Source organism: Bombus vancouverensis, chromosome 6 (genome assembly GCF_051014615.1).
Source record: "Bombus vancouverensis nearcticus chromosome 6, iyBomVanc1_principal, whole genome shotgun sequence".
Taxonomy (NCBI): domain Eukaryota; kingdom Metazoa; phylum Arthropoda; class Insecta; order Hymenoptera; family Apidae; genus Bombus; species Bombus vancouverensis.
Genome location: NC_134916.1, coordinates 17,408,660 through 17,417,647, shown reverse-complemented (window position 1 = coordinate 17,417,647; position 8,988 = coordinate 17,408,660). Strand labels below are relative to the sequence as shown.

Sequence of the window (8,988 nt, the reverse complement as noted above, 5' to 3'; positions counted from 1 at the left end):
TTCGAATAATTTGCTTTTTAATAACTGCTAACCGAATAACTGATTTTATTGAACGTCTTTTACAGAGTCTAACGTATCGCGTGTCGAATAATTACACCGGGTTGGAAGAAAAAGAGCGGTTAAATTATTGCTTGTAAACGTTTGCAAACTTATAATAAAATTCTCCGGATAAATACAGATATTACGTGTAGTTTTCTGTACACATTTCGTTTATAAAAAGATATACGTCTCTGCTATTATTTCACCGAGCTCCCATTATTCCCGATGTCTCCAGAAGATTTATATTCTTATCGTATATTCTTTGAACGACAACGATTAATCTCAATAATAGGTATTAGACGCGGATCGATAAATACTGTCATTGATAATACCAGGGAATCCCGTTTTAATAGTTCCAGAAGATCTTAAATAGTCAGTCACGCTGACGGAATACTATATCATTCGCAAACTCCGAGACGATATACGCTCCGAAATCCAAGAGCCGTCTGAAGTGTATCATGAATACTCTACGTGGTCTGCATGAAATCAGACCGGAGTATCGTTTACGGCACATTTGGCAACGGAACGTGACAAAATAACACGGTTCTCTAACGAAAGGACCAACCTTTGATAATGGTCCGTCATTTTTCTTGCTGCCTAGATTGCATGCTTATGTAAATTCTTATTTTTATGAATAGAACGAATAAGTGAAACTCGTATTCGTATCAACGTTTGATACCTATCCTAATCCAAATATTACAACGAGTGCTCTACTTTGGATATTTTGTATATTTTTCCATATTATACGTAGTAAATATTAATATAGTTGGTATATACAGGGTGGTTGGTAACTGGTGGTACAAGCGGAAAGGGGGTGATTCTATGCGAAAAAAGAAATCGAAAATATAGAAAAAAAATTTTTTTTTAAATTTTTCCATCGAGACAACGATCTACAGTGAGATCCGTTATAACCAGACGCGATAGAGTGCACGCGTACCGATCGAAAATTCAAAGTCGATTTTCTCGGAAACAAAGCCTCGAACGAAAAATTTTTATTCTATATTTTCGACTTCTTTTTTCGCGTAGAATCACCCCCTTTCCGCTTGTACCACCGGTTACCAACCACCCTGTATATAGTCGATAAGTAAATATAAAACCTGCGATATAGCAACGATATACGCTGATTAATCCTCCCTAATGAAATATGTTTTTTCAAATTTCCTAGGCAAACTTGGTTTCTCACGTTCCATCTTAACTTCTCCGTTATCTTAGACTTCCAAGATATCTAGAAAACTTATGAGATACTTATCGCTATACAACAACCTCTTACATCAAAAATTCGAATTTTCTTTTTCTTTCTTGATAAAAGTTCGTAAGAAAGAGACGTAAGAGCGAAGAAGTTTTGCTTGGATTGTCAACGAGCTGTTTCGACTGAAAAGAAGGAACATTCGCCTGACGTTATTACAAACTATTAAGACGTCGGCGAAGAATAAAGGCGTGGCTAAAGAAAATTGACCAAGGCAGCGGATAATTTTGTGCGATCATATCTGTTTTTGCTACCGGCCTACTTTAATATTTTGGGCAACGTCGAGTGCTCACGTGTGCGGCCAACAGGAACGCCACGTTGGAATTTATCCAGGATTATAGCGGTTCGCTCGGTTTATTGGCGAACCAGGCCCTATGCAAATTTCAATAAGCTGTAATATCGTTGTTCGATACCTAAACGATCATTCTACGAGCGTTCATCCCTGATTATAGCCACGAACACCGGATCTATTCTGTTGGATAAGCGTTAGATCATCCGAGTAAGAAAATGTCCAAGAATACAAGCAAAAGCGTCATATTTTGTTAGTTGAACTCGTTTCTAAAAATTCGGAAGCTTCCAAAGCTCTCGTTACTTTATTATAATTTAGAACTTTGGACGATCATAGTTCATCGACATTTACGTAAATTTTTACGATCTTATCGATATTTACCTGCGATTCGGTAGTTGCTTAAAGATTAATACGCGATGGAACAATTTATTTTATCATATTTATCGAAAAGAAGCGTCAGTATCCGTTTCAATGAATTTCTACGAATTGGGCCCACGTATTTGAACACGTTCGGACGAGATACCAAAGGTAGTAGTAGGACGAACTAATGAATTTCCATTATATGAACGTCAGTTATATGCACGAATTGTTTGTCTCGCGATATATTCAGATAAACGGAGTTGTATAGTCGAAAGTCTAAGCTATTCTTGGGAGCTTTGGTTCGAACTTAACGCACTCCGATGTACTAGCGAGGAGCATAAAGATAGAAGATACGTGGGATCAGTGGGTAGAGCGAGTGAAATGTCTTTGTATGCTTATACCGAGCGTCTCATTTGAATCTTTCGTAACTATCTCTTACGCTACCTTGAACTATTCGAATCATTAGGAAGATATATCTTAGAGATACGCGATTTAGTTTAAACCGCTTCTACGACGATTTCAGCTACGTTTGCCAGCCGCGCGATGATCATTTAATTATTCCCCCTTTCCAAATTGATATACGTACACTTTCAAATATTTTACACGCGTAACAACAATCTCACGCCTCACTGTACATTCCAACGACGTCTATGCATTTCCAATTACGTTCTTAGAAAACGCGTCTGAATCGCGACCAACGTAAACGTACGATGATATCTTCCTTCTCCGCTCGGTCCTCTCAATCTTCTCTCGTCTACGCTGCACTCGCAAATCACCCACTCGACGCGATCTATGACTCAATCAGATCCACGCTTACCACATACCTACCATACGTATCAACTTATCCGCTTTGAAAACATACTTCCCATGAACGTGCCTGTTTTTTTCAACGAGAAACCGGCGTGTTGCCTTATTAAAGCGAAGCAGCACTGCCTGCGAGAAAGATATCGATTTTTCGCGTGAAAATTATCATCTACTCGTTCCCTCTACGAACATATACAGGGTGGTTGGTAACCGGTGGTACAAGCGGAAAGGGGGTGATTCTACGCGAAAAAAGAAGTCGAAAGTATGGAATAAAAATTTGTCGTTCGAGGCTTTGTTTTCGAGAAAATCGACTTTGAATTTTCGCTCGGTACGCGTGCACTTTATCGCGTCTCGTTATAACGGATCTCACCGTAGATCGTTGTCTCGATTGACGTTACTTTTTTAATTCTTTAAATTTTTAAACTTTTATTCTATATTTTCGACTTCCTTTTTCGCGTAGAATCACCCCCTTTCCGCTTGTACCACCAGTTACCAACCACCCTGTATACGTCAATGTTCGCGTACAATGTGTAGCCGAAAGCAAAGCAAAACGATCCCAACGATCGGGTTCCCGCGCGTACAACGCGTCAACGTAAATAGAAAGTGACACACTTGATCGATTTCGACGGTTGCCGCGCCGGAAGCCCGCTGAAGGGTACGTTCTTTGACGGAAGTCGTCCCAGAGGGACGGACGTCGTCCTGGCCGCTCCCTAGAAAACATGCTCGTACGTGTGGGTTTGCCATCTAGTTCAATGATCGTACGTCGAACCCGTCCAAGCTTTTATCGTGAACTTACTTTACCTTAACTTCGTGTACACAGCTAACTCAAAAATCGTAAAATGTCACATATGACACAGAGACTCGTACGAATCGTTTTCGGTTCATAGAAATAGACATAGGTCATCGCTACAAAAATTATATTAGATTTAGCGTGAACTTTGGATTTTATTTACGTTCATTTGTCCCGAGAGTACCAATGGGACCTATGGGACATATGGGATCCTCGAGTTTGTATCTCAGGAATTTATCTGACCTTCCAAATCCTCGATTCATTCAAGTCTAAGTCTTTAACCTTTTGAGGTTCACGGAGAGCGGTCGAATCTCTGAATTCCGAACATCGATACGCGCTATGGCGTATCATCCATCCAAAACTGTTCAAGAGTTTGTCATCCAAGTTTCCCAATGAAATTCAACGCTAACTTTGTCAAAAATGTGTAGCGGCGCGCGAGCAGGACAAATTCAAATCCTGTTGTCGTTTTGTTTCGGAGTATCATGCCCGTTAGGTCACAGGTATTGCAAGGAGTAATGAACTCCGAGCAAAACAATGTCGCCGCTATTTTCAACCGTCAAACGTAGTCGAGTTCAAACTTTCCGACTGTCCCCCGACCAGTATAAATAAACAAACGAAATGACGAGCGTAGAAGTTCAGCATAAGCATACAGACGCATCAGACGTACATACGCAGTTTCTTGACAAGCGCGTATTTATTTATATAAGAGTTACTATACCTGGACTTGTGCTTTGTGTCGAATTAATATCTGTAATAAATTGCTCACAAATATATAGACTGTTATTCGTGATATTCGGTAAGATCAATCCTCTACAAATGTCTACATATTATTTGGAGTCTCGCGAAGATACGACATCTGAAACCGGTCATTTCGACCGGTTCGGTAGTTCCGGTGTTAAGGACGATTTGCAAAATCTTCTCGGATATAGTCTACGTCGATCGTAAGGGAATATATGGGTCTGTTGTCTCGTTCAGTGATCGTACGTCGCATTCGCGCTTCTACCGTGAAGTTACTCTATGAAACGATGTAAACAAGCGCGAGCATCCGGCTACGCGCACATTTCGCTAAACAATCAGCTGCGTTGCTAATTTATCGCGAGCACAGTGTTACCAGCAACTGTACGTTACGGATTTACGACGTCTCTCCTACCCGTTTTCGTTCAATGAAATTTCCTCGCGGTTGAAAGAGTGCCACTGGGTTGCAAAATATGTACGTTGTTCCCAGACGTCGTCGCTGAAAATCGATTTGCATCCATTTCTTTTCTCTTTTTTCGTCCTTACTGCGGAACAAACTGCACGAGTTAAAGAAGACCGCATATTCGTGGCAGAATATTTTACAGCGCCGAAACGCGTACACAATGCGCGCGCGATGTATGCGATGTTGTGCCGTTTGTTCGCATCGACGCGAGAAATTTCCGCGAGGACTACGAATTTCGCTGCGTTTTTCACCTGGCAGATTTATTTATTTTCCTAGGCTGCTTTAAATTAGAAACAACACACGGACCGCGCATGTTTATATGCACGTTCATCTTTGTACGGATTTTGACGCGGAGAGCGAGCTTTGCATTTCTGCTTATCCTTGTACCTGTTCGAATATTTGCGATATAAATACCTATAGTTTAAACATGATAAGATTAATAGAAATTGTTGGAAATTATTCGACTTCCTCTAATCACGTGCAAACCGGGAAATTTTGAAGGAGAACGACGCGTAGATTAGGAAAGAATCGAAAAGTTCCAAATTACCTGACTTTATATTGGTTGATCCAACACCTGTTCATCTTGTTACCTCCTCTAAATCATTCTACCTAAACGTATTCTCTTAAACAGATTTTAAAAGATCTCTCAAATTCGAGAACACGTATTGTCTTAATTTCACGATGAAAAACGTATAAAATAAAGCAACTTGGCAGATCGGGAGATTCTTCGCTATAACGTAGAGCATCGAGAAATTTGTTCTTTTATTAACACGACTCTCTTCGACACGAAGGATCACCGCTGCAATCGTTCTCTTGTGGCCTGTAATTAGCAGGTCCGTTTCGCGAGTAATTAACAAAGCTCGGCAGAATACACCGGATGTGTTTTCAAGAAAGGGGTCAGCAATTGTCCAACACTGAGAGACGCTTTATCGTAGACCCGTGAAACGAGATACGACGAGAAAAATGTTTATTCGCGGTTTCCCTTTCATTCCGTTGCGGGAACAGCGATAAAAAGAAGCTCGTTCCCCTAATTGGAGCGGCTGTTTAGCTTTCGAGGTAACAGGTGGTACCTGTGCGCGCTACTTATTCACGCGAAGCCACCAACCAGCCTCGGGAAAATCTGTCGCTCGACGTCTACCGCTGTTGTCCTCTTCTTTCTGGCCAACGTCTATGCAACCGATGGAAAAGCAATTCATCGATCCAACGAACCAGACTTATTTCCAATATCTTTTACAACGTCTCCTCGATACGTTTCTTCATCCAACTCGTCGGAATTCCTTTCACGTGCGCGAGCAACGTTTTACAAGACAGATTTTACAGTAATTTTCAATTATTCGATATCATCGTTGGACGATTTTTTAAATTTGCTGGATCGACGGTAAGTCGCGTAACAAATTCTTTTAACTCGACCAATTTTGTTGGATCGTAAGCGACCATAACGATTTAGATTCGAAGATTGCACGAAGAACATAGGTTGCTTTAACTTTGTCCAAACTTAAGATATCTTCTTAATATTAATTCTGTGTCTTCCACATTTTCCATGACAGATAATATTCGCGTTCTTTATCGTGTGAAATTTAGATCTAGGATGAAGCGCTTTAAAATTAAATAATTGAACCTATAATCTATAACCTATGGCCTACAAAGATAACGCTGTTCCAAAATAATGTAACGGAGCTTAATCGTAGCGATAAATGCACTTCTTCGCATTCTTGTTCGATGTCGATTACTTGACCCGTTATACGTGTCTATTTCCATTCGTTCCACAGCGAAATATCATCTAAGACGAGAATTTGTCAGTGCGTAAGTCGCAAGATTATTGTTCTATGTTGTAGTATAAATGGAAATCGGCGCGAAGAGCCGGAAAAGCAGGCGGAAATAAAGACTTCTATATGTAATGAAATATCATCGTAAAAATAATTTATATTTTATCATGAGGCCGTTTGATAAATCGAATCTTTAAAAGGAGATGAAACTTTTATTGTTTCATGTTTGTTTTTTTTTTTTCTTATTTCTCTCTTCTCGTCCAACGAATGAAGCAGAGCTGCACCCACAGGCAACGAGTCTCTCTATCGAGGAAGGCGCAAAATGTGGTACACGTATTACCCCCGTGAACGTCGGCCCTTAAGGCGAGACAAAGAAAAATAAAAAGAAATAACGAGGAAAGGAAAAGAAATAACGACGAAATAAAAATTGAAAAAGCACAGGAATCGAAGTCTAATATCGTCTTCGAATCTAGAAATCTTTCTCAAGAGAACATCGTACTTCTGCACTTTCTTGTAACTTGGCTGAAAAGACTATTTGATAGAACGATACAAAAAGCATGTCCAGAGATACGCGCACGATGAGAGCGTTTAAGGAGACTTTAAAGAGACTTAAATTAAAGCACGTTGCGCCTTTGACATATCCGTAATCAACGATGTGTATGGTAACGCGACTACTATATCTTTGCCAGACGATCGATTTTTTTCATCGACCGATACCGAAGGTCTCCGACGAACCTTGAACTTTAATTCTACTCGAAATTCTATTTCGCCGTGGTCTTCGTATTGTAACGACAGATTTACGTTACAATTATTCTTATAGCATTCGCGATTACGTTTAACGAATTATATCCAGAAATAGCTAAAAGATTTTAATTTATAACTCCTAACACTGATATATCGCGTGTATGCTAAAGTAGGAGCGAGCTAAAATTATAGATACAGGTGGCTCACGAAAGCACTTAAACACTCCTCGCAGGACTATCGCGATGCGTGATCATCTCCATAAAACTCGAATACACAGGATATAAAAATACGAGTACAAACGCTACAAAACGTTTATCGTCGGCGTACGTATATTGAACTCGTTAGAAAAAGATAATCAACACCACTTTTCGGTGATTTTTTCATTTCAGCGTACGAATAACGTGACTGGGGTTCGACTCGCGCTTGATTTACACATTCGAAACGGCTATCATACCATTAATTTATTTACTGCAAGAAGATGACATAAAAAGTGATAAACTTTTATAATTTTCAATTTACGGAATTGACGATTGGCTTCTGTTACAGCTCGCGCGATAGATATCGACCGAATATCGAAACTTATCGGTACCGTTTAAATCTCGTGACTTTTGTAAAATATACGCTTCGATTAAAATATCGTGCGATTCTCTTTACGTATTTTCAGATCTGTTTCAAACTTACCAAAAATGTTACCGATAATCGTGCTTCACCACAGCGCTAATGAAATAAAATAAACAAAATGTTTCGTATAACGCACATAATACAGGGTGGTTGGTAACTGGTGGTACAAGCGGAAAGGGGGTGATTCTAGGCGAAAAAAGAAGTCGAAAATATAGAATAAAAATTTTTCGTTCGAGGCTTTGTTTTCGAGAAAATCGACTTTGAATTTTCGATCGGTACGCGTGCGGTACGTTATAACGGATTTCACTGTAGATCGTTGTTTTGATGGAAAAATTAAAAAAAAATTAAAAAAAAAATTGTTATTCTATATTTTCGACTTCTTTTTTCTCGTAGAATCACCCCCTTTCCGCTTGTATCACCAGTTACCAACCACCCTGTATATTCGTGCAAGGTTTCTACAAGCGTTCGAACACTTTCGCGAGCCACTGTAGCTAGCCATCGGTTGTATTTTATTAATTTCTGCCATGGAGATGCATTTTACGTGCGAACCCCCGAGCGTAATGACGAACGTTCGAAAACAGAGATGTAAAATCGTCGAGGAAATATCGAAAACGATCAGAGTAACGCGACAGAGAGCACGAAAAAAGGTCAAGGTTGAAGACGTTTCGTTCTACGATGACTATCAAGGAATTCGACGCACACGGATGTAGAAACAGATAACACGCGGAATGTGACCGATAATCGAATCGACGTTACGTATCGAAAACGTTATAATAACTGTGTTAACCGCATCTGCTTGATCTGCCTTGACATGGATAACGCGGAAAAGCGTGGTACCAACGAAAACACGTTGCGTAATATCGATGGACGTTGAATCCGTGATTCGCAGGTCGGTGCAATGTTACAATGGTGCAACGTAACAGAAGACGTAAACTAGAACGTTGTTCGTAATGAGTCGTAACAGGAAGAGCAGGCGGATTGAATGTTTGCACAATGAACAAGCTCGTAGCACGAGCGTGTAATTAATACGCATTGATCAAATGCATGCTAAGATGCACTTTTCTCGTTCCGATGGGAATTATCGATTTTGAACGATGCATGTGTCCCTTGTTACTGGACAATGCAAACGTC

General features: G+C 40.0%; 1 protein-coding gene across 1 annotated transcript in view; it reads right to left on the bottom strand.

The window, feature by feature from the left end:
* Positions 1-8,988, bottom strand: part of LOC117159776 (dual specificity tyrosine-phosphorylation-regulated kinase 2) — a 55,637-nt gene that overhangs the window by 12,240 nt on the left and 34,409 nt on the right. The gene's annotated exons all lie outside the window — the stretch shown is intronic.